At 44.6% G+C, this 24587-nt stretch overlaps 2 long non-coding RNA genes and 2 other non-coding genes across 9 annotated transcripts in view; 2 read left to right on the top strand and 2 right to left on the bottom strand.

Moving 5' to 3' along the window:
* The first annotated feature begins 10 nt into the window (after window positions 1-10).
* Window positions 11-24587, top strand: part of LOC131381204 (uncharacterized) — an 83758-nt gene continuing 59181 nt past the window's right edge. For 3 of the 6 annotated variants that reach the window (XR_009209773.1, XR_009209772.1, XR_009209770.1), the window contains exons 1-2: window positions 21756-22052; window positions 23718-23878. This is a non-coding gene — a long non-coding RNA (uncharacterized LOC131381204). Of the gene's footprint in view, window positions 920-21755; window positions 22053-23717; window positions 23879-24587 lie in introns of those variants that run through there. The other 3 variants (XR_009209771.1, XR_009209775.1, XR_009209774.1) reach the window with 3 other exon arrangements.
* On the bottom strand, window positions 6771-6842 carry TRNAC-GCA (transfer RNA cysteine (anticodon GCA)). The gene has a single exon. It is a non-coding gene; the product is annotated as a tRNA-Cys (tRNA).
* Window positions 20003-23754, bottom strand: LOC131381203 (uncharacterized). The gene is made up of 3 exons (XR_009209769.1): window positions 23697-23754; window positions 23206-23437; window positions 20003-20693 (listed from the first exon to the last, which is right to left on the bottom strand). It is a non-coding gene; the product is annotated as an uncharacterized LOC131381203 (long non-coding RNA).
* TRNAC-GCA (transfer RNA cysteine (anticodon GCA)) lies at window positions 21899-21970 on the top strand. The gene has a single exon. It is a non-coding gene; the product is annotated as a tRNA-Cys (tRNA).

Below are 24587 nucleotides of genomic sequence, written 5' to 3'. Positions count from 1 at the left end.
CTCAGCGCGTCCCATGTGCCAGGGGCTGATGGTGGGGATGAAAAGGGACCCGTCTTTCCCAGAGGCCGCGGTCGGGGAAACCCGACCCGGAGTGGAAGGGGTCGAGGGTCCGGCCGGGCGTGGGTGGGCCAGAGCAACTGCCAGGGCCCCGCGCGTCCTCACGTCTTTCCCCCGCGCCCCCGCTCGCCGCAGCCATGACCTACCTTCGTGTCACATTTTGCGTGCCTGTTTGCTGGTGTGGTAACCCCAGTTGTTCCTGGCACATAGTAGGCCTCAAATAAACGTGTGATGCGGGAAGGAAGCGCGGCCCACCCTCCTCTGTCTCCCCCTGCGCTTCACGAGTTCGAAGGCCTGGTCTGGGCGGGCGCGGCAAGAGCACTCCGGGAGTGCGGGCGAGGCGCAGCGAGCCTGGTTTTCCTGTCTGGAGAAGGACCCCGTCATTTTTATGGAAGGCTCCTGGAAGGGGGCCTGAGGGGCTAAGCCTGCTGTGCCAGACAGAAGCTTGGAGGGGAAGGGAAGGCTGTGGTCCCACGCAGAGGAGACTCTGCTCTGAGTTTGGAAGCCCCGTCCAGACCTTGCGGCCCAGAGAGCGCTCTGCCTGGGCAATATTGGAGGGAAGGAAAGGGAATTCCTCGCCCAGTCGCCCGGGGCTGGCCCTTGCAGCCGCGCCGGCCATGATCACCTCCCAGAACTCGGGTACGATGCCGACAACCCCTCAACCCGGCCTCTGAGGAAAGGCGCGCGCCCACTCGGGCAAAGCCCCCTCGGTCATACCCGAGACACGTTAGACATAGGACCGGCGTGTGCGCAGCCTGCTGAACAAGGATTTGAAGATATCACAAGGTCCCACCTCGCGGAAAGGGAAAACTTAAAAGTCCAACTTGTTATCTCAAGAGCCCTACAGTCCACAGCCCTCAGGGTAAGTCCCCGCCTGGGCTTTAGGCCGGGTCCCACCTCTGTGCCGAGTTGAGGCGGACTCCTTACAGTAATGTGTTTCTGCTCCCAGCTCCTCTCCACCGCCCACCCTCCGGCCCGGGATCCCTAAACTTTAAAACCCCCTAAACCAGGGGTCCCCAGCCTTTTGGGCCAGGGCCTGGTTTTGTGGAAGGGAATTTTTGCATGGACTGGGAGGGGGTTGTTTTGGGATGAAACTGTTCCACCTCAGATCACCAGGCATTAGATTCTCCTAAGGAGGCCGCAACCTGGATCCCGCATTCACAACAGGGTTCTGGCTCCTATGAGAATCCAGCACCTGCTGATCTGACAGGAGGCAGAGTTCAGGGGTAATGCGAGCAAGGGGGAGTGGCTGTAACTACAGATAAAGTTTCCCCTGGCTTGCCTGCAGCTCACCTCCTGCTGCACTGCCCAGCTCCTAACAGGCCAGGACTGGTACTGGTTCATAGCCCAGGGACTGGGGACCCCTGCCTTAAACTTAAACACCTATAGAAAGAAATCTCTATCCAAGTAAGATGCACCTTTGTTTTAACATGTGCAGATTCTTGGCACTTCTTTGACTCAAACTTCCACTTCCTGGCTAGGCTTCCTGCCCCGTTTGTGAACCATCAGTCACTAAAAAGCAGTTCACCAACATGAAATTTGCTGCATGGCCAATTATTTAAATTATGGAGACACTTCCTGGCACCCCCATCCCCCAAATTTTAGTTGCGTCTTTGACCCTGTAGACCTGTATTTACCTCAGCCCATGTGTGTGTGTTAAAAAATAGTTGTGAAGACCTGTCCTGAACCAGGTTTATTGGATGGCTCTGGACACCGACAAAGGCAGGAGTGGAGCTGAAACACATCTTTAAAAAATCCTTGGCTGGGGCCAGGCACGGTGGCTCATACCTGTAATCCCAGCACTTTGGGAGGCCAAGGCTGGCGAATTGCTTGGGCCTGGGAGTTCCAAACCAGCCTGGGCAACATGGTGAAACCCCATCTCTACAAAAAATGCAAAAATTAGCCAGGTGCAGTGGTGTACCCCTGTAGTCCCAGCTACTTGGAAGGCTGAGGTGGGAGAATCTCTTGAGCCCAGGAGGCAGAGGGGGGTTGCAGTGAGCCAAGATCACACCACAAGCACTCCAGCCTGGGTGACAGAGCAAGACCCTGTCTCAAAAAAAAAAAAAAAAAAAAAAAAAGAAATTTCGGTGATTCAGATTGGTTGTTTAGCAAATTGATATTCAGTGGTTTAGCTTTTACCATATTTGGCTTTTGGCTCTCTGGTCATTCTGTGAATTGACTTTTGGTGAACTAGTCAGCACTTTTCCCAAATGAATCTAAAGGCAAACTGCTGGCCAGTCCTCCATGTGAAAATGGCTGCAACTTTAAAATATTTTCTGATTTTCATTATTATTTCTTTTTCCATCCATGAGGTTATTTAAAAGTACTTTTTAATTTCCAAATGCGAATCTTTTTATGAGTTATTTTGTTTTTGAGTTTTGCCTTATAGTCAGAGAATGTAGTAAGTGATGCTGATTTTTTAGAATTTTCTGAGACTGCTTTGTGGCCAAGTGTGCAATAGATGTTTGAAAACATTCCATGTTTGCCTAAAAGAGTACATATATTCTAATATTGGTGTAGGATCTAGTTAGAGCTGTAAAATCAAGCTTATCAATCATGTTGTTTATGCCTTCTATAGTTTATCATCTTTTTGCCTTTGGAACTATCAGTTACTAAAGAGGTGTTAAAATCTCATATCAAGTTTGTGCATTTGTCAATTTCTCCCTGAATTTGTGAGAATTTTCACTTCATATGTTTGGAGGCTATGTGCTTACAAATTTAGAATTGTAGTATTTTCCTGGAGAATTGTTCATTTTATTATTGAAAGTAACACTATCCCTAATAATAGTCTTTGTCTATAATCCATTTTGTTTGATATTGCTGCAGCTACACTAACTTTATTTTGGCAAGTATTTCTTTGATATATCTTTTCCTGTCCTTTTACTTTCAAACTTTGTGTATATTTATGTTTCAGATGTGTGTCATATAAAAGCATGTAGCTACATTTTATTGTTGCTGCTGAATCCAATATGACAATCTCTATCATAATCGTGAATCTACTGATTTGAAAGTTATGCTTTCCTTTTTTATTCATTTAGGGGTTACTCTATAATTTTACACATGTATTTGGTTTAACAGAATCTAATATTAATTACTACTTCTGATCTTCTCACAAATGATAGAAAGCTTTTTGAATATGAGTTTAATTACATTGTTCCCCTTCTGTCTTGTGTGTAATTATTGTTCTTTTTAGTTACATCTTGCTTTTAAGACTCTCTCCTGACATTTGAAGTAACTGTTTTTGTTTTATACAGTCTATGCTGTTTAGATTTACCAATGTGCTCACCACTATCTTTGTTCACTCTTTTCGTGCCTCTTTCTTCTTCCTTCTGGGTTCAATGTTCTTCCTGAAGCACAACTTTTAAAATTTCTTTCAGCAAGGGTATTTTAGAAGTAGATACTTTCAGTTATATAAAATGTCTTACATTTTTCTCACTCCTGAATGATACTTTAGCTAGGGAGAGAACTGTTTCACACTTTTAATATTTTATTCCATTGTCTCCTGACTTTCATTGTTGCTGTTGAAAAGTCTGCTGTCAGTGTAATTATTCCTTTACATATGATTTAATTTCTCTGGCTTCATTTAAAATCATCTGTTTGGCCGAGCATGGTGGCTCACACCTGTAATCCCAGCATTTTGGGAGGCTGAAGCAGGAAGATCACTTGAGGTCAGGAGTCCAAGACCAGCCTGACCAACCTGGAGAAACCCCGACTCTACTAAAAATACAAAAAAAATTAGCCAGGCATGGTGGTGCATGCTTGTAATCCCAGCTACTCGGGAGGCTAAGGCAGGAGAATCGCTTGAATCCAGGAGGCAGAGGTTGCAGTGAGCAGAGATCGTACCATTGCACTCTAGCCTGGGCAACAAGAGTGAAACTCCATTTAAAAAAAAAAAAATCTCTTTATCTGTTGTATCATGAAGTTTCACTGTAATGTGGCTAGGTATGGATCTTTTATTTATCTTTCTTGGAACTCGTGAGTCCTAAATCTGAGGTGTCACATCTTTGTAAAGTCTGGAAAATTCTCAGCTATTTTATCTTTTAATATTGCCTCTTCCCAGGCTGGGCATGGTGGCTCATGCCTGTAATCCCAGCACTTTGGGAAGCTGAGGCAAGTGGATCACGAGGTGAGGAGTTCAAGACCAGCCTGGCCAACATGGTGAAACCCCGTCTCTACTAAAAATACAAAATTTAAAAAATTAGCTGGGCGTGGTGGCGGGCACCTGTAGTCCTAGCTACTCAGGAGGCTGAGGCAGGAGAATGGCATGAACCCAGGAGGTGGAGCTTGCGGTGAGCTGAGATCACACCACTGCACTCCAGCCTGGGCGACAGAGCGAGACTCCATCTACTTTGGGGGCCGGGTGGGCAGATCACCTGAGGTCAGGATCCGAACCAGCCTGGTAATATGGTGAAACCTTTCTATGAATACAAAACAAACCTGTAATCCCAGCTGCTTAGGAGGCTGAGGCAGGAGAGTTGCTTGAACCCAGGAAGCAGAGGTTGCAGTGAGCTGAGATCGTGCCACTGCACTCCAGCCTGGGCAACAGAGTGAGACTCTGTCTCAAAAAATAAATAAATAAATATATAAAAATTAAATAAATATTGCCTCTTCCCCATTACACTCTCTTCTTGTGGAATTTGTATTTGACCTTTGTTGGACCCCTTTATTCTGCACCATCTCTTTTAGCTACTCTTTCGTATTTTTCATTTTTTTAGGTCTTTGTTCTTCATTCTTAGTGATTTTTAAAAGATTTACATTCTTTCATTCCTAAATCTCTCTTTAGCTTTGTCTAATGTGTGTTTAATCTGTTAATTAAATGATCAATTTTAGTGACTGCACTTCTCGTTTTAGATGTATCTGCTTTATCTTTAAAAAAAAGATCATAGGTGTCCATGCTTTCAATTCCTCATGTCTTTAAGATTTTTAAGTATCCTTACTTTATAGTATCTATCTGGTAACTCTATGGCCTGACTTTATGACTTTATTTTGTTTGGTGGTTCTCATTCATAATAGGCTGGTTCCTTGTATATTTTATTACTTTGAATTGTGAGGCCATCTTAAGCCAGGCTTTATCAGTAGGAATCCTGTGCAGCCTGGCTTGAGGGTATGTCCTCCATGGTTTGTGTTTGCTTCTTGTGGATACTCTGGAATCATTGTCAGCCTGAGTATGAGACGAAGTTTCACTCTTGTTGCCCAGGCTGGAGCACAGTGGCGCAATCTTGGCTCACTGCAACCTCCACCTCCCAGTTTCAAGTGATTCTCCTGCCTCAGGCTCCTGAGTAGCTGGGATTACAAGCGCCCCCCACCACACCTGGCTAATTTTGTGTATTTAGTAGAGACAGGGTTTCACCATATTGATCAGGCTGATCTTGAACTTCTGACCTCAGGTGATCCACCCACCTCGGCCTCCCAAAGTGCTGGGACTACAGGTGTGAGCCACCAGGGGATACTCTAGAATCACTGTTAGCCTGAGTACTTTTTATGTTAACTTTCAGGTTGAGGAATTTCTGAACCACGTAGGTAGTGTAAATTCAAAGCCATAACAAGTGTGAGGATAGATGTATGGTTATGGATTCTCAGGGGTGATGCCCTCTGCCTCCCTAGGAAGAGAAAGATGTCTTGTGTTCTTATGCTAGTGGATGCTTTTTTTTTTTTTTTTTGCTATGCTTTTACTAATATTATGGCTCTCTAAGAGTTTGACTTGGTACAAGAGAAGGGAGACTCAGGTCTTAGGCCAAATCTCCTGTACCCACATGGCTGTGAAAACTGAAGCACCTTGGTTAGCTCACCACAACCACCACAGGCATGCCCAGGATCAGCTCATATTACCTGTCAGGGTTTTAGTTCATCCCCCACTGCCACCCCAGAGATATCCTTTACTGTTATGAGAGCTCGGCTATATATAAGAATATATATTTACTATATCTTGTCTTGCATTTCTGGGTGTTTTGAGGTAGGAGGCGTTTTAGATTATCTAGTTGAGAATGTTAATGGTAACAGAACATTTCATTTAAAAATAGCGCCCCTTCTTTTTTTGTTCAGCTGTCCTTGTCATTGCTTGGATCATTTCTTCATTGGACTATTTTGCTCACCACAGACAGTTCTTGCTTATCTCTGTCTTTCCTGTGTCTGGCATTGAGAAGGAATCAGATGACGAATGAATGAATGATTCCGTGGATGAATGGACGAATGAGAACCACTGCCCTCATGTCAGTAGGCATCGTGAAGATAGAGCACGGCCAGAGAGCCCAGGCCTCTGTCAGGAAGGTGGATTGGGGCAGTGTTATGCTTGAGCTAGCTTGCAGCAGACAGCCATTTGTTAGCACACCTTCCCAACTCCATGTTTATCATCTCATATTTGTAGCTTGAAATTTGCCATGGTGGTATTATTTTTCACTCTGTGAAATTGGAAAACACTACAAATCACCCCCCTCAGAGCTAGTCGTTAAACATTTACCTGCACTTCACTGATTTGGGGTCATGAAAATGTGTAGAAAAAGTGAAACAAAACCAGGCAAGGTAGAACAAAGCCTTTGGTAAGTGAAATAAAAAGTCCAAGTTGAAGGAATTTATCAATCTGAGACAGTGACAGGGTTTAAAGTTGTTCCTGGCTTTTTCACAGATTTAGAGAAGCTCAGTATCCTGAGATGTAGGATTGGAGAAGGGTGCCGAATCTTCAACACCAGCTCCAGGGAGTAAAATAAGAACACAGCAGGGGGTACCTGGATTTGAACCAGGGACCTCTTGATCTGCAGTCAAATGCTCTACCCCTGAGCTATACCCCCGATGGAAGTGTAAGCCTAAGCAAGACCTTTTATCTGTGCAGTCATGCCCAACATTCCTATAAAATTTTACCACAGATGCTCATTCCAGCTGGGCCTCCTCAAAGCTGCCAAACCTCCCTAACTACAATTTTATCTCCCTCATGCAAAACAAGTGACAGTTCCCCTTCCTGTAGCAGCTTCCTTGTGCTTTCAGGAAGAGGACTGACACTGGCATCTAGAGCTGGAAGGGCCTTCAGAGTCACTCATCTGTGCTATTCACAGTGCACATTTGACAACAGAGATTCAACATTAATGTTCTTCCCAGGCACACACACTCCTTATTGACAGATTCAATCTACTCTTTCTGACTTTGGTTCAGGTCCCTGTTACTAAAAGAGACTCTCTTATCTTCTCTTGTCCTTGTCGTCTATTGGCTCAAAATGGTAAAGACTTCATAGATAGACCCATATGAATAGATTTATACACATCCAAGACCATGGAGGGGGCTAGAATATGGACTTAGAAGAGCAGGAATGTGCTACATGGGAAGCACTTTCTGCAAGGAAAAGCTAATGGGGAACTCCAAGATTTGAACTGGTGCATGAACTGGACCCCTGGAGCCAGTCCTCACACTCCATGCCCCAGCCCCAGGGATCAGCCAGAGCAGATGGTGGGCACCAGAATTTAAACCATGGATCATGGCAAGCTGCTCGTCCTCTGATTATGCTGTAGTTCAGTGGCTCCTTATTTTGGAGGGGCATAGGATACAGAGAGCTGAGGCTTAGGGAATGGAACTGGCAGGAGAGGGGGACATTCCAGAGGACAGGTGAGTACAGGAGGAACTGGGCTGGAGGAGAGCAGACCTGGCCAGGCACTAGGAGTGCGGATGTTACCTCTGCAGGTGGCATACAGGGGCAGTCCCGCTGAGGGCAGGCTGGGTTCACTCCCAGGTGTCTGGCTTGGGGATTTGGAGAGTTAGTAGTGCCAATCACTGACGCAGCACTTAGGAGGAAGAGGAGGAGGGGGAGAGGACAAGGGAGGAAGGAGAGGAGGAGAGGGAGGAGGGGAAGAGAGAAGTAGAGGAGAGGGAGAGAATAGGGAAGAGGAAGAGGAGGGATAAAAAGGGGGGGAAGGAGAGGAGAGGGAAGGAATAAGAGGAAAGGGAGAAGACAGAGGAGGGAGGAGGAGGAGGAGTTTGAGTGTGGACTTCCTGAGTGTGACTTTTCTGCAAGAACTATGGAATGAGAAGAAGAGGGTTTTGTTTTACACAGGCAGAGGAAAGAGTGGCCAGCCAGGCAGGAGGACGAGGGAGAAGGAGCAGTGTCCTGAAAGCAAAGGGAGGAGAAGAGAGTTCTACGAAGGGGGAGGAATGGGACAATAATAATTAAAAAATAATAATAATAGGCCAGGCACAGTGGCTCACGCCTGTAATCCCAGCACTTTGGGAGGCCAAGGTGGGTGGGTCACTTAAGATCAGGAATTCAAGACGAGCCTTGCCAACATGGCAAAACCCTGCTTCTACTAAAAATACAAAAATTAGCTGGGCGTGGTGGTGCATGCCTGCGATCCCAGCTACTCAGGAGGCTGAGGCAGGAGAATTGCTTAAACCCAGGAGGCAGAGTTTGCAGTGAGCCGAGACCATGCTGCTGCACTCCAGCCTGGGCGATAGATCGAGACTCCGTCTCAGAAAAAACTAATAACACCTCTTACACAATGCATATTCTGTGCCAGGCATTGGTCTAAGTGTTTATATATATTTATTGGCAACTGAGTATTATTATTGGAAGGCAGTTTTGATAGAAGAGAGGTAGCAGGTGGGCAGGGAAGACAGCCGGCCTTGAGCTGAGGAATGAATGGAATTGACAGAGTTGTGAAGACAGAGCTGGGTGAGTAGACTTTTCTTCCAGGGGCTGGATAGTAACCGTTTCGGCTCACTGGCCCAGATGGTCTCTGTCACGACTGCTCAGCTCTGCTGTTGTTTGAGAACAGCTATAGACAAGAAGTAAATGAATGAGTGTGGCTGCGTTTCAATAAAACTGTATTTACAAAAACAGGAAGCAGGCAGGGTTTGGCTGTGGGCTATCTTTTCCTGACCTCTGAAATAGACCACACCTTGATGAAGAAATGCCTGGGCTGGGCGCAGTGGCTCAAGCCTGTCATCCCATCACTTTGGAGGGCCAAGGCAGGATTGCTTGAGGCCAGGAGTTTGAGACCAGCCTAGGCAATGTAGCAAGACCCCACCTCTACAAAAATAAAGATGAAAAATTTAGCCGGGCATGGGGGTATGCACTTGTAGTCCTAGCTACTTGGGAGGCTGAGGCAGGAGGATCGCTTGAGCCCAGGAGTTCGAGGCTGTAGTGAGCCGTGATTGCACCACTGTACTCCAGCCTGGGTGACAGAGTGAGACCCTGTCTCTAAACAAAATTAAAAATTAAAATAAATAAAAAGAGTGCCTGGGAAAGGAAAGAGAAAAAGGGACACAGGTTAAAGAAAGGGTATGTGTCTATTTGAGAGAAAGAGGGGAAAAAAATCACAAAGAGTTAAATCCCAGTAGAGGACTGAGCAGGGCAAAGTCCCAGAGCCCTTGCTGGGGGTGGGCAGTGGTCAGGACCAGAAGATTGCTTGGGGCTCTGTCTTCATCCAAACTCATGCAGCCCAGCAGGAGATGAGGTGGTGATGTCGCATCACTGTGCCAGCCCCAGCCTCTTAGAATTACAGTAGACAAAGTCAAGTTTATTCACCCCTGCACTGAGGGAGAGTGTGCACCAAGGAACCCTGGGGGGCTTCATCAAACAAAGGAACAGGTAGGCTTTTGGGCAAGGCTGGAGGCTTGGGGAAATTTCAGTGAAGTGGGCTCTAAGCAAAGCAAGGCTGTGGCTTTGGAGATGGGCCTTGGGTGTGGGCTGCACCATGGGCCTGGGAAATAGACATGAGATGCTGTGTCCAGAAACCTCTTATCTGAAGTTTTGTACATGGGTCAGAAGTTGAGGCTGCTTCTCTGCCTCAAAGCAACTTGTGTCCTCCAGGCAAAAGTATACTGTTTCAGCTCTAGAGATTGGAAAAGGAAAGGAAACACATTCTCCGCTGGAGCCTTTGGAGGGAGTATGTCCCCACTGACACCTTGATTTCGGTCCACTGAAATGGATTTTGGATTCCAGGTCTCCAGAACTGTATGAGAATAAATTTGAGTTGTTTTAAGTTAAACAATGTTTAAGTGGGCTGTTTCATTCTTCCTGATAATATTTCAAAGTTTCTGACAGTCTATGATTTTAGAGAACAAGGTTTCTCAGCAAATAAGAAAATAGTAATCTCTCAAAGAAGGAGACTGTCATGATGTTTTAGAGCTGTGGTGTGTCCGGGAGAGACGGTCTTTCATGTTGACTTTATAGCTGTCTTTAGTCCTGCCCAGTGTTACCTGAGCATATTTTTATTCTCTCTCTTAGCTCAGTTTTACTTTCTCAGCCACCTTTTGTGAATAAAAAAGCAAGTAAACAAGGTGGATGTGACTTTAAACCAGGGACCTCTGGATCTGCAGCCGAATGCTGCCCCAAGCGTATTAACATACTTAATTGGCACCTTTTAGCTCTTGGCACCACATCCAAGACTCCAATGCTGCTTCCGCATGTCCCAGCAGAGAGCAGGCCTTCCACGTAGGGATGTTCAAGTCCTACCCCCAGTACTTGTGAGTGTGACCTAGTTAGAATGAGGGTCTTTGCAGATGTAATCAAGCTGAGTCACACTGGATTAGGTGAGCCTTAATATGACTAACATCTTTATAAGAAGAGGAGGAGCGGCCGGGTGCGGTGGCTCATGCCTATAATCCCAGCTCTTTGGGAGGCCAAGGCAGGCGGATCACCTGAGGTCAGGAATTCGAGACCAGCCTGACCAACATGGTGAAACCCTGTCTTTAGTAAAAATACAAAAATTAACCGAGCATGGTGGTGCGTGCCTGTAATCCCAGCTACTCAGGGGGCTGAGGCAGGAGAATCACTGGAACCTGGGTGGCAGAGGTTGCAGTGAGCTGAGACCACGCCACTGCACCACTCCAGCCTGGGCGACAGATCAAGACTCTGTCTCAAAAAAAAAAAAAAAGTCAAAGTCATCCATGTTTTTCTAGAACTGACCTGGAAAGGGATCCTCTACTGCGGGGACACAGATGTGCAGTCAGTGTCAGGGGAAGCATTATTATGGGGCAGGGGACTCTCTAGCAACGCCACCAGCCCCTTCCTCCTCATCACTTCCTCTCACAGGAAGCAGTGCTTGACCTCGCCTTCTATGTCGGAAAAAATAAGGAGCCACTTGGCCTGACCTCCTTCATTTCTTTAACTGACATTTCAGTGTATGTCATGCTCCAGACATTGTGCTAGATGCTGGGATACAACAATGACCAGATTAAACTGGTTTTGGCCTCTGCTCCCTCAATGCCTCACACCATCAAAAGACTCCCTGTCTTTCCCCATCCACACTCCATCTTCCCTCCCCTCTACTGTCCTTTCTTTCTTAAAGGTCATCCCTCTCTCATGCTGTTGCTTCTATGCACACCAGCTCCTGACTTTAGCTCCTGGTTCAGCAAACCTCCTCCTAGCTCTCTCTCCTGTATCTTCAATGCCTCTCTCTCCATAGAAGTGTGCTAAGGCAGATTCATCTCATGCAAGGAATGAACTGTGCTGCAAGTAACACAATTAACCTGAGGGTAGTGGAACCCAAAAGGGAGAATTTATTGTCACAACCAGTAATATCTCACGGAAAGTTCGGGCAGAAATGCAGCCTCCATTTCTCTGACTGTAGTGCAGAGACGTGGTTGGCAGGGGCCAGGAATGGATGCTACTGTATTCCGGGAATAGCAAAAGTTATTATAAATCAGTTTTCCCCAAGAAGATGATAAATCAGGTGTGAAGTTAATGATAGAGATCAAGTTGAGAGAGAAAGACAGAGCAAACCAGTGGTTGTTGCATTTCAGATGTACAGTGTAGCAGAGCACTTATGATCTGTGTGTGTAGTAAGAAATACTTTGCTTAATTCTGGGTGAAATTACTGATGAGCAGAGTCTGAACCAGATGTGGGGAAAGTGCTTCTCAACTCTTTGTTCTGCTCATCACTGACAACCTCTGCTCTGGAGAAGATACTTTCCATGTGATTAATACTTATCTGATGAGGTATGTTGATGTTAGAAAAAGTGTGTGGGCATCAGTTTCACCAGGCCCAACTGGGTGCAGTCACCAAGGGCAGTGCCACACAGAAGAGCCTGCTCCTAAACATTAATCCACCCACTGCTTCATTTGCAGAGAAAATATGTTTCTTGATCACCGTGGAAGGAAATAGGGAAAACTGGCACTGACAAAATGGCAGCCTAGGCTGCCATTGTTGGACCTAGGCATCCGTGTGGCCTCTAAACATATGTTGTTTTAGCCTCCTGGCCAAAGCAACAGGGAAAGAGTACAGGATTCTGCTTTCTGATGTGTGCTGGCCACTAATAATGGCAGCAGTGGCCCGTCTGGAGCAGCTGCTACAAAGACGCCAGCTGCAGTAGGGTAGGCGCATCCCAGGCGCATGCTCTGCAGAGCCTGTTGGGGGGCCAGGAACAGGTGGGAGCCCTGCCTCCTACTGAGTTGATGGGATGGGAGCCCCACCCTCCTAGGTACAGGTGCAGCCACCCAGCCACGGCTCTGGACCTAGGCATCCCTGCAGTCTCAGGGGCCCAGGAAACACCATGTTCCCTCAGGCTTGAAAGTGCTGCCTGCCCCCACTCCCAGGCCTCTCCCCACTCCCAGTGCCTGCTGCTTCAGTGCAGAGCAAAGTTGTGGCTGAGCCTGGGTGCTGTCATGACTCGACCAGGTGTGTGTGCATGCACTTGGGGTGGAACTAACACGCCAGCTCCTTGCCACCGCGGCCCCCTCCAGACTTTGGGCACTGAGGAGCACAGCACGAGGACTGGGGGCGGCTCAGTGTGGGCCTGTCAGGTGCCCTTGGCATGAACAGCCTGGATGCCATAATGGCATGTCAGTGGCAGGAGGCAGACAGGTTTTTGGATAGAAACAGGCAGGTCCTCACCCACCTTCAAGCCAGGGATGGCCTGAAGCCAGGCTGTCGGATCCGGGTGTGTCCCTCGGCAGGGAGTGAGAACTTACGTTGCTTTCCTGGGCCGCCCATGGCCACGCATGGACCAGTCAGCACATACTTCCTCCCTTCTGAGCCCATGAAAACGCTGGACTCAGCCAGACTTAGACAGATGGCCAGACTACCAGCTACAGGAAGGAGCTATGCACTTCGGGTCTTCATTGAACTGTTCTCTCGCTCAATGAAGCTCCTCTCCACCTTGCTCACCCTCCAGTTGTCCATGTACCTCTATCTTCCTGGATGTGGGACAAGAACTGGGGACCCACTGAATGGCAGGACTGAAAGAGCTGTGACATAAACAGGGCTGAAACATGCCTTCCAGCTCGCCAGGTTGCAGGCAACAGGAGAGAAGAGCAGTGGCCCTTAAGGGAGCTCAGACCTAGGGGCTCCCAGAGCCAGGGCTGTAACACCCTTTTTGGGGCTCTGTGGCTTATGGCATCTCCAAGCTTTTGGGTGCCATGGCGTCTCCCCTGTCCAGACCCCAGTGCCCACAGTGGAAGCTGCTTGCCTTACATCTGGTCCAGCCATAGCCTTGCATGGAACCAGAGCTGGTGCCGGTGCTGGTGCCTGGAGCTGCCCACTACCACAACAGCTGGCGCACCTGGCTGTGCACAGTGGCCAGACACTGCACTCACTTGCTCACCTACCCCTGGCCACTCTGCACCTGGATCGCCCTTGGAGGCATGGGATCCAGGACAGTAGTATGGACTGAGTGCAGCCTGCTGGGCAAAGTGGCCCAAGCCATGAGCCACAGAGGTTTCTGGTTAGGGAACTGGCACCAAAAAAAAATCCTGTGTCACTAAGAGTGCTTTCACGAGTGTTAGAAATGAGAGAGGAAATGAAAACATTTCTTCAAAATGCTGATAAGGACCATTTCTGTGACATGGAGAGGCATGGTTCAAGAGGAATATCTCAGGCATACATGTATTTTGAATACCCAGAATTTATCGCACCAGGGCTTCAGTACCATGCTTTGTTGTTTGGTTAAGAAGACCTGTCTGTGGTGCACACAATTTGATAGTTGAGTATCTAGCTTATTCTCTATGATTGATGATTTTCTTCATCCATGGTATAGAAAGGAATCAATGGTGTATTACTGGGCTTATTTTGAAACCACATTTGAATGCTACAATTGAGTCTAAAGAAATACCTCCCAGAGCCAAAGAGTGAACTAGAAATTCATACACTAGTGTCTCCCATGTTGGAATATTCACCTCTCTGGACTTAAGGACTTGTCAATGTATTATCCAAGTGAATGCTGAAAGCAGTCTTCAGTGAGAAATTTAATTTCTGGGTTCATTTAATAGGAATATTCATAACTATCTGCCAGAGTCCCCAAACATTTGCTGCGGTTCCTTCTGACCTTTAAGTTATGATTCTTGGCTGGGCATGGTGCCTCACACCTGTAATCCCAGCACTTTGGGAGGCCAAGATGGGTGGATCACTTGAGGTCAGGAGTTTGAGACCAGCCTGGGCAACATGGTGAAACCCTGTCTCTACTAAAAATACAAAAATTAGCCAGGCATGGTGGTGCACCCCTGTAGTCCCAGCTATTCAGGAGGCTGAGGCATGAGAATTACTTGAACCCTGGGAGGTGGAGGTTGCAGTGAGCCAAGATCATGCCACTGCACTCCAGCTTGGGCAACAGAGTGAGACCCTGTCTCCAAAATAAATAAAAAATAAAAGTTTAAAAAGTTATGATTCTAAAGTTTAGCAGAAATAAAGAATATGAAATGAAATCAACAGTTTTGGAAATTTAACCTATGGTTCAATCTAGCTGTCTTTAAGCCAAATAAAGATAATTTGGTGAAACACTACAAATGATATCTTGCCTCTAACCGTTGAGAAACAACCATTACTCATTTTAAATATCGTATTTTACTTTTTATTTTGATGAAGACAAATTGATTTATCTTTTTAAAATATTTTGTGCCTTTTGTGTTGTTTAATTTTAAAAGTTTTTTCCCACATTTAGTTATGTAATTCACCCAGAATCTACCTTTCTATATGATGAGGATTCTAAGTTGTTTTTTTGTTGTGTTGTTGTTGTTTTAGTATGGAAAACTAGTTATTTCAATGCCATTTGTTGAACAATTCAGTATTTTCCCCACTAGTTTGTAATTCCACTTTCATCATATATAGGAGGACCGTATATTAATCATCCAACCTGAAACTTTTTTTTTTTGTGATGGAGTCTCACTCTGTTGCCCAGGCTGGAGTGCAATGGCACGATCTTGGCTCACTGCAACTTCTGCCTCCTGGGTTTAAGTGATTCTCCTGCCTCAGCCTCCCGAGTAGCTTGGATTACCGGCACCCAGCACCATGCCCAGCTAATTTTTGTATTTTCAGTAGAGATGGGGTTTCACCATGTTGGCCGGGCTGGTCTTGAACTCCTGACCTCAAGTGACCCACCTGCCTCAGCCTCCCAAAGTGCTGGGATTATAGGCTTGAGCCACCAAACCCGACCCCAACCTGAAACTTTAAAGAGTGAAAGGGAATGCTATTCACATTTGTGCTGGGACAACAAGCATAAACTGGGACTGTCCCAAGTAAAGGAGGACATACATTCACCCTTTTCAAATACCAAGTTCCCGCCTATGCACGGGGCACATTTTCTGTTCCATTTGTTTGTCTGTCTGTTGCTGTGCTTCACCAGTTTAATTCCCTTTATAAGTCGCATCATCTGGTAGAACAAGTCCTACCTTCTTGTTTTCATATCCGAAATTGTCATGGCAAGTCTTAAACTGCTGCTGTTCTTTATTTTATATTGTTTTTTCAAGTTCTACTAAAATCCTTTTTAACTTTTGCTTTAATTACATCACACAAAATAATAAAATTGGAGAGGACTGACATCTTTATAATATTGAGTTCCTTATCTGTGAATATGGTATCATCTCCATTAATTCAAGTTTCCTTTATATCCTTCAGTAATATTTTATCATTTTGTCTGTAAAGAGCTTACACATATGTTACTTTATTTTTAGTTACCTTATAGTTTTTGTTTTTGTTTTTGTTATTAGTAGGAGTTTTACTGTAATTCACTATCTAGTTGATTACGGTAGGTTTATGAGGAATGATATTCATTGTTGTAGTATTGGGGGAACCCATCCCCAATATTTCAACATAGGTTCTTTCTATTTTTCATAAGTGTCGGCCGGCTGAGAAATAAAGAGAGACAGTACAAAGAGAGGAATTTTACAGCTGTAAAATATATTACTCCTGTAATATATTAATGTGATGGATTACATTAACCAATTTCCTAGTGAAGAAACATCCTTGTATTCCTAGAATAAACCCTTCCTGATAATAAATTATTTCTAAAAAACGTTGTTAGGTTTAATTTGCTAATATTTATTAAGGATTTTTACATTTAATTTTGTAAGTGGAGTTTATCTGCATCTGTATCTGTATGTTCTCGCACAGTCTTTATCTAACTTTGGAGATGATATTATACTAGCCTTATAAAATAAATTGGGTAGTTCTTTTCCTACCATCTGGGAGAGACAGGAATGATCTGTTTCTTGAAAGTGTGAACAAAGGTTCTCTGAAAAAGGACTTTGGAGGAAACAGATTTTATTCTAGGAACAGTTTGCAAACCAGGGAGGCACACCCTCTGATGTAAAATGAAGATGCCTTCCAGAGACCAAAAGGAAGGCTGGGTTTTACAGCAAAAGTTTCTACCCAGGTTCTCTATAAGGTCCGTTTATGCAAATAAAGGCTTGAAACTTGCATAGTTCTGATTGAGGCAGCTGAGTTTTGATTGGTCAATACACCATGACGCCCAGCTAATTTTTTGTATTTTTTGTAGATACAGGGTCCTGTTATGTTGCCCAGCTGAGTACTGATTGGTTGATACAGAGGAATTCTGTTTTGTCAATAGAGCTGAGCTTTGATTGGTTGATAAATGGCTCAGCCCTGAGTGGCTGAGGCACATGAGCTCTGAAAGTTCCAGAGATAAAACGATGTGGGCTTTTGGGAGAAAAGCCACAAAGATAAAAAGATGTGGGCTTTGGAAGAAAAGCTAAGGGTTTTGCATGACCCCCTAGTCGGCAAATGGTGCCTTGGCTCCATGTTAAATTTAGTTCCAGTTAGCCACTCAGGATCTATCTTGAAGTTTGGTTGTTTCAGGTTCACATTTGATGGTTTTGTTTTTGTTTTGTTTCTTGTTGAGACAGGTCTCACTGTCACCCATTCTGAAGTGCAGTGGTGTGATCATGGCTCACTGTAGCCTCCACCTCTCAAGGGTTCAAGCTATCCTCCTGCCTCAGCCTCCAGAGTAGCTGGGACCACAGTGTGCGCCATTATGCCCAGCTAAGTTTTTGTACTTTTAGTAGATACAGGGTCCCGTTATGTTGCCCAGACTGGTCTTGAATTCCTGGGCTCAAGCCATCCACCTCCATCAGCCTCCCAAATTGCAGGGATTACAGGTGTGAGCCACTGCACTCAGCCCAGGTTTACATTTGTTCATAAAAGTTTTATAGAAATCATCTATAAAGCTATCTTTGTTTTGTCCATTTTTAAATGAAATTTTTGATCATTTATTAAATTTATTTAAAAGATATACATTTCATCTGAGTACATAAGATGAAATTATGTAACAATTTATTTTATAGTTATACATATTTAATTGTTGTTATAAACTCGTTTATGGTAGCTCATGATTTTTTGCATTTCTACAATATCTTTATTTGTATCCCTTTGCCTTTCTTCTCTTTTCTTTTTTTTTTTTTTTTGAGACAGAGTCTTGCTCTGTCACCAGGCTACAGTGCAGTGGCGCAATCTCGGTTCACTGCAACCTCCACCTCCTGGGTTCAAGCGATTCTCCTGCCTCAGCCTCTGGAGTAGCTGGCATTACAAGCACGCACCACCATGCTCAGCTAATTTTTTTTATTTTTAGTATAGACGAGGTTTCACCATGTTGGCCAGGATGGTCTCGATTTCTTGACTTCGTGACCTGCCTGCCTCGGCCTCCTAAAGTGCTGGGATTACAGGCATGAGCCACCACGCCCGGCCTCTTCTTGTTTTTTTATTTGTATGTTCTGTCTTTTTCTTGAGCAGTTTTACCCAAGCTTTGTCTAATTTATGATTTGTTTCAATAACTAACTCTTGGATTTGTTATTCTCTGTTGTTTTGTATCTTGATTTGTATCTTTTTTTCTCCTTGTATCTTCTAAGTTTCCTTCCTAGTATTTTTAGGCTTTATTGTTATTTTTCTATAATCTTATGTTGAATGATCGGCTCATTAATATTCTTTCATCTTCAAACACATCTATTTGAATGCTGCATTAAAGAAATCTTTCATATACAGTATTTTGTTGTGTTTATATTGTCATTTTTTGGTAGTGTGTTTCTGAACATATGTGGCATTTTTATATTATTAGAGTTTCCTGATGTTTCTGCATTGTGGTCATACAATTGTGATTCCTTAGACTTTTAATTTTTTTTGAGATAGGGTATTACTCTGCTGCCCAGGCAGGGTGCAAGCACGGCTCACTGCAGCCTGGAACTCCTAGGCTCAAGTGATCCTCCCTCCTCAGCCTCCCAAGTAGCTGGGACTACAGGTACGTGCCACCAAGCCCAGCTAGTTTTTATGTTTTTGTTCTGGGTCTTGCCATGTTGCCCAGGCTGGTCTCAAACTCCTGAAGTCGAGTGATCCTCCTGCGTGGCCTCCCAAAGTGCTGGGATTGATTACAGGGTTGCACTACTGTGCCTGGCAGAATTTTTTAAAGACTTATTTTCTATCTTAGTATTTGCTCAGTTTTTGTAAATATTCTGTGAGTGCTTTAAGAGTATATTTGCTATATTTGTTTATTGTAGCTCTCTCTCTCTCTCTCTCTCTCATCTTTCTTGTCCTCTAGAGAGGGCAAGAGAGATTTTAACATATTTATACATATATATTCTTGGTAATTTGCTTATTTATTTTTTAAAATATCCTTTAGCCTTACTCATATTTTCACCTATTTGATCTGTTTCTGACAGAGTTGTATAGAAATCTCTGATTGGGGATTTATAATGTTTTTGAGTAATTTTGTCAATTTTTGCTTTAGGTAGTTCAAGACTTGGCATGATTGTTATACCTTGAAGGATTCTTTTTCTTTTATTATAATGTAAAATCTCTGTTTCCATTAATGATTTTTTTGCTATAAATTTTTATTTCTGATATAAATATTCTGATATCTTTTCTTGGTCAGTCATTTTCAGTTACTTTATTTTTAACCTTTATTTTTATGTTTTGAGAAAATCTCTTACGAATGTCTAGCCGTGGATACATTTGAGTTTAATTCATCTTTTTTTGTGATTACTAATAGATTTAAACTTGTTCCTATCATTTTGCCTTTTTCATTTTCTTCTTTTTTCCTTCTTCTACCTTCTGTACCTTCTTTTTCATCCTTCTTTCTATTTTGTTTTGGATTACTTAAAAAAAAATCTACTCCTATCCCTACTGGTTTGTAAGTTATGTATTTTTATTTTATTTTATTTATTTATTTATTTTTTTTTAGTGGTTACCCAGTACTTTTTTTAACGTGTATACTTAATCTTCCTTTTCTTTTCTTTTTCTTTCTTTTTCAGAGTGAGTTTTGCTCTCTTTGCCCAGGCTGGAGTGCAATGATCCGATCTCAGCTCACTGCAACCTCTGCCTCCCGGGTTCAAGTGATTCTCCTACCTCAGCCTCCGGAGCAGCTGGGATTACAGGCATGCACCACCACACCCGGCTAATTTTGTATTTTTAGTAGAGATGGGGTTTCTCCATGTTGGTCAGGCTGGTTTAGAACTCTTGACCTCAGGTGATCCACCTGCCTCTCGGCCTCCCAAAGTGCTGGGATTACAGGCGTGAGCCACCTCACCCAGCCCAATTTTTCTAATAATATATTTTCTCACTTGTAAACTAAGATAGGGAATTTGGAATATTTTAACTTCTCTCAGAACTCTCGTATTTCTTGTATTATTACCTGGTATACTACACCCCTTCACCACCACATTTCTTAAACCCTAAGAAACTAGTTCTTTATCATTTTTATACATAACATTTATGTTTAAATTTATCTACATATTTATCTCTTTCTTTGTTTACTGTTTATTCATCCATTTATTCAACAAATACTTTTGATTGGTGAGTAAGCACCCGGCACATAGAACAAGACAGATGAAGTGTCTGCCTTCATGGGGCTTCCATCCTAGGGAGGGAGAGCATCATTGACAAAATTCGGTATTACTCTAATGCAGACCTAATAAGGACTGTTATGAAAACTGAGCAAGGGAATAACAAGTGATGGGGGAATGGGCGCGGTGGCTCACGCCTACAATCCCAGCGCCGGAGCTGGTGGGGCTGTGACAGCAGCTCCGAAGTGGACAGGTGGCTCCCCAGGGTGAGGAGGCGAGGGCGGGCTGGGGCCGCACGGGGCCGTCGCAGAGCTGAGTGGCGGTGCCTGGGGCCCGGCTCACGGAGAAGGCGCCTGTGCCTCGGTGGGCGGCGGCGGGAGCGCCCAGGACTGCGAGCGGCTGGAGATGCCTGCGGGCTTCCCGAGGAAGGACCCAGTAACCGAGGGCGCCTTCCGCTGGGGCCAGAGGAGGCTGCGGCGGCGCAGGGTGTCCCCGGCTTCCCCTTCGCTCTCCCTGGCTGCTCCTTCAGGGAGGCTCCGCTCTAATACATGCGCCTGGGTGGTGTGCATCCGGAACAGCTTTATTTCTCCCGCACGTTTGACTGTCGGTTTACCTGGGTTCAGAATTCTAGGTCGGGGGTTATTTTTCTTCAGCCCTGAAAAAGCATTTCCCAACAGTACAGTGTCAGTAACACAACTTTATTATTAAATTATCATCTCATCAAAGCATCATGACATTATTTTATTTTGAAATGACATGGTTCGAGGACCCTGACAGCCAAAAGGATATGTCTACCAGGCCTTAAACCTTTTTTTTTTTTTAAACTAACACACAAATAGTAAAGGAAGAAATCACTTTGTTTGTTTATTTATTTATTTATTTATTTTTGAGACGGCGTCTTCCTCTGTCTCCCGGGCTGGAGTGCAATGGCGCGATCTTAGCTCACTGCACCCTCTGCCTCCCGGGTGCAAGTGATTCTCTTGCCTCAACCTCCCGAGTAGTTGGGATTACAGGCTCCGGCCACCACTCCCGGTTACTTTTTTGTATTTTTAGTACAGACGGGGTTTCACCATTTTGGCCACGCTGGTCTCGAACTCCTGACCTCAGATAATCCACCCGCCTCGGCCTCCCAAAATGCTGGGATTACAGGCGTAAGCCACCACGCCCAGCCAAAATTACATAATTTAAAAACGAGGAAACTATACATTTTGAACAATCCTTCTTGAGGAGGGAAATGTTACAAGTAAAGGAAGTAAATAAAAATAAAATAATAAAAATGCAATTAAAAATGAAAAATAAAAACAAAACAAAAAAATTCTTAGTAATTGTGACCATCCTGGATTTAATCTGAGAATATTAATTTTTTAAACTATGTATAACAGTGCATGTATTAGATTTGAGGTCGTGGAATTTGAGTTATGGTTAGAGTTTTTTTCTAAAACTTTTTTTCCTACTAAAATACGATAGTGTTGTATCTATTTTATTTTACTCTATTTTATTTTGTTTATGTGAAGATTTTACTTAACTATACAACTTTTTAAAATAAGAATATTTCCTAATTAAAAGAAAGCAATTTTTAAAAAAGTGTAAACCCACAGGACAAAAAGCAGATGGGCGAGCGATAACTGATTTCACACAGAAGAAAGAAAAGGCAGCGACCGCAAGAGCCTGCGGAGGAATCGTCCCACCGGGAGGAAACACCCCCTGGGGAAAATGAGGGCAGAAGACGTGGGTGTGAGGGATGCAGTCAGCAGATCCTCGCGGGCTCAGTGGGAGTGAACGAGGATCACTGTACACTGTAGGACACCCGAGCATTGCAACACCATGAAATAATGCCCGCTGGGAAACTGTGTGGCCCATGGGGGTGTAGCTCAGGGGTAGAGCATTTGACTGCAGATCAAGAGGTCCCCGGTTCGAATCCGGGTGCCCCCTACTGGTTTTCTTTCTGTTTCAGGATACTCTATGAACTCGACCATCCTGAGTCCATCCAAGTCACCATCAGCACGCATATTAGGTGAGTTTTTCAGGTGGCTAATTTCATCCAAGTGGCTTGTGGACTGGTAGGGGAAGAGGAAGGAAAAGGAGCGAAGGAGGCTCCGAGGTAATCTGGCTCAGGAAGTGGCTATGGGAGGCTTTCATCATGATCCAGGGTGGCCATTTGTGCTTTGGGAGCTATCGTTTACTATTTATCTTTCCAAGGGAGAAGCGTAGGCAGGAAGTCGGGGGAGCAGGCTGAACGACTGCACCAGACTGCACTGACAGCACCAGAACCGCCTGGGCGCTGCTCCTGCGCAGTGTACCTGGACTTCAGCGCGAGGCTCCAATGTGTAGGTCTGAGGAGAGCAGTGGATATTTTGTTTTAAAAACAACGCGTACCTCCGCTCTTCCTCCTGCCTCCTCCCACCCAGCACACACTAGATGATTCTGATAGGGACATTTTGGGGAAAACTATGCTGGATGGTTCTAAAGGACATTTCACCCAAACTGGCCTGATTATCAAAGCTGATGTCCTCTGCAGGGGACTGAGAGCCACAGGCGCAGACAGCTGCCTGGTGGGCAGAGGACGGAGAGGGTGGGAAGGAGACTGGTAGGAAAGGTGTGTCTGTCTGCCGTGGAGACCTCCTAGGTTTCATGGAAGACCACGAAAACGTCGGTGACTTACTGTGTGAGAGCTCTGGATATCACTACTGGGTGAAAAGGTGGTTGTCAGAGAACAACAATGGCTCATAGGTCAATCATTTGAACACAGATCACATGGTCTTTGATTCATAATCCAGGTAGCCCCAACCTGCTGTCATTTTTTTAAATTAAGATTTTATTTTTCAGAGCAGTTTTAGGTTTACAGAAAAAGGTACAGAAAGTACAGAAAGCATAAAGTACAGACAGTTCCCTCCACCCATTTCCCCTTCATTAACATCTTGGATTAGTGTGGTACATTTGTTAAAATTAAGGAATGAATATTGATACATTATCATTACCTGACATCTATAGTTTACATCACAGTTCACTCTTTGCACTGCACAGTTTTATGGGTTTTGACAAATGCATAACGTCTTGTATCCACTATTACAGTATCATGTAGAAGTGCTTCCCTACCCTGAAATCCCCCCACCCCATGCCCTGCCTGTTCATCCCTCCCTCCCTACAAACCCCTGGCAACCACTGACCTTTTCACTATCTCCGTCTTCTGCCTTTTCCAGAGTATTTAGAGTTGGAATTATACACTATGTGGCCTTTTGGGATTGGCTTCTTTCACTTAACAATAAGCATTTAAGGTCTTTATATGTCTTTTTTGTGGCTTGGTAGTTCATTTCTTCTTATTGCTAAATACTCTTCCACTCTGTGGACTTGTCATTCTTACTCAGGCTTGGAGTTAGCATTCTAGCTAGACTGCACTTCCTGCAAAGAGAGAGACAAGAAGCAGATGAGGCCTTTGCCAGAAAACCACCCCAGGCTCTGGCAGCCTCAAGCAATTTCCATGATTTTTTATTCTGGCATAGGCTCAGTCCCACTTATGTTGCTTGTGGAAGGTATTTGTAGTTGTCTTTTTTGCACCCCCAACATTTGAAATTCTCTTCTATGTTTGGGGCAAATCCAAATCTATATGTGACTCTGAGTAGAAACCAGGACCTAACTACACTACAAAAGCCAAAAGTACCAGATTTTTTTCTTCCCATAGGCCCTAGAAGTGCCCTAAGCCTGCCCAGTCACATGTACATGTGAGACTTGGAATGTGGAATGAGGTACATGGAAGCAGGAAGAGTTTGGAATGCGCTCCAGGGAATGCAGAACTCTGTCATTGGCAGCGGCGCTGGTGGCTGCAGCCAGCTTTCAGTGGAGGTACTATCAGCTCCCTAACCAGGACGTTGTGTGGGAGTAAATTATTCTGACCACTTGGCTGCCTTTTAGTCCTAGCCATTTTCTGAGTATAGATCTCTAGGCTTCCTTTAGTGCCGTGAGATTTTTTTCTGACATCCTGCCAATAATTGCCTTATTTGATTCAAGTAGCCATTGCCAGTTTCTATTTTTGAGACAGAATGCTGAGAGTATGAAAACTAGTACTAGGAGTGGGGTGAAGAAAGTAAGAGGAATATGGCACTGGATACCTGCATTTATTGGGACCAAAAGCAGTGAGCATCTGGCTAGTTATTCAGGAATTAGAATCTGACAGCCATTGATACACAGTAACAAAATAGGTGATCTGAATATCACGAGTCACTTGGAATGAAGTGCCCATGGGGGCACTTTGGTTTTGGTGTACTAAGTCACTGTAGAACAGCATGAAGCACTGTGGAGTAGGGCAGCTAAATCTCTTGGTATTTGCAATGGTCTGCATGTGTCTCCCAAAATTCATGTACTGGAAACTTAATCCCCAATGCAACAGTATGGGAGGTGGGGCCTAATGGGAGGTGTTTAGGTCATGAGGCCTCTGCCCTCATGAATGGATGAATGTTGCTATTTTAAAAAAGCTTGCATTGGCTAGGTACAGTGGCTCATGCTCGTAATGCCAGCATTTGAAGCCACTTACTATGTGGGTTCTAGACTGACT

This window comes from Hylobates moloch, unplaced genomic scaffold (assembly GCF_009828535.3).
Source record: "Hylobates moloch isolate HMO894 unplaced genomic scaffold, HMol_V3 SCAFFOLD_1, whole genome shotgun sequence".
In the NCBI taxonomy this organism is placed as follows: Eukaryota; Metazoa; Chordata; class Mammalia; order Primates; family Hylobatidae; genus Hylobates; species Hylobates moloch.
The sequence above is the reverse complement of the archived record's forward strand: the minus strand, read 5'-3'. Positions and strand labels throughout refer to the sequence as shown.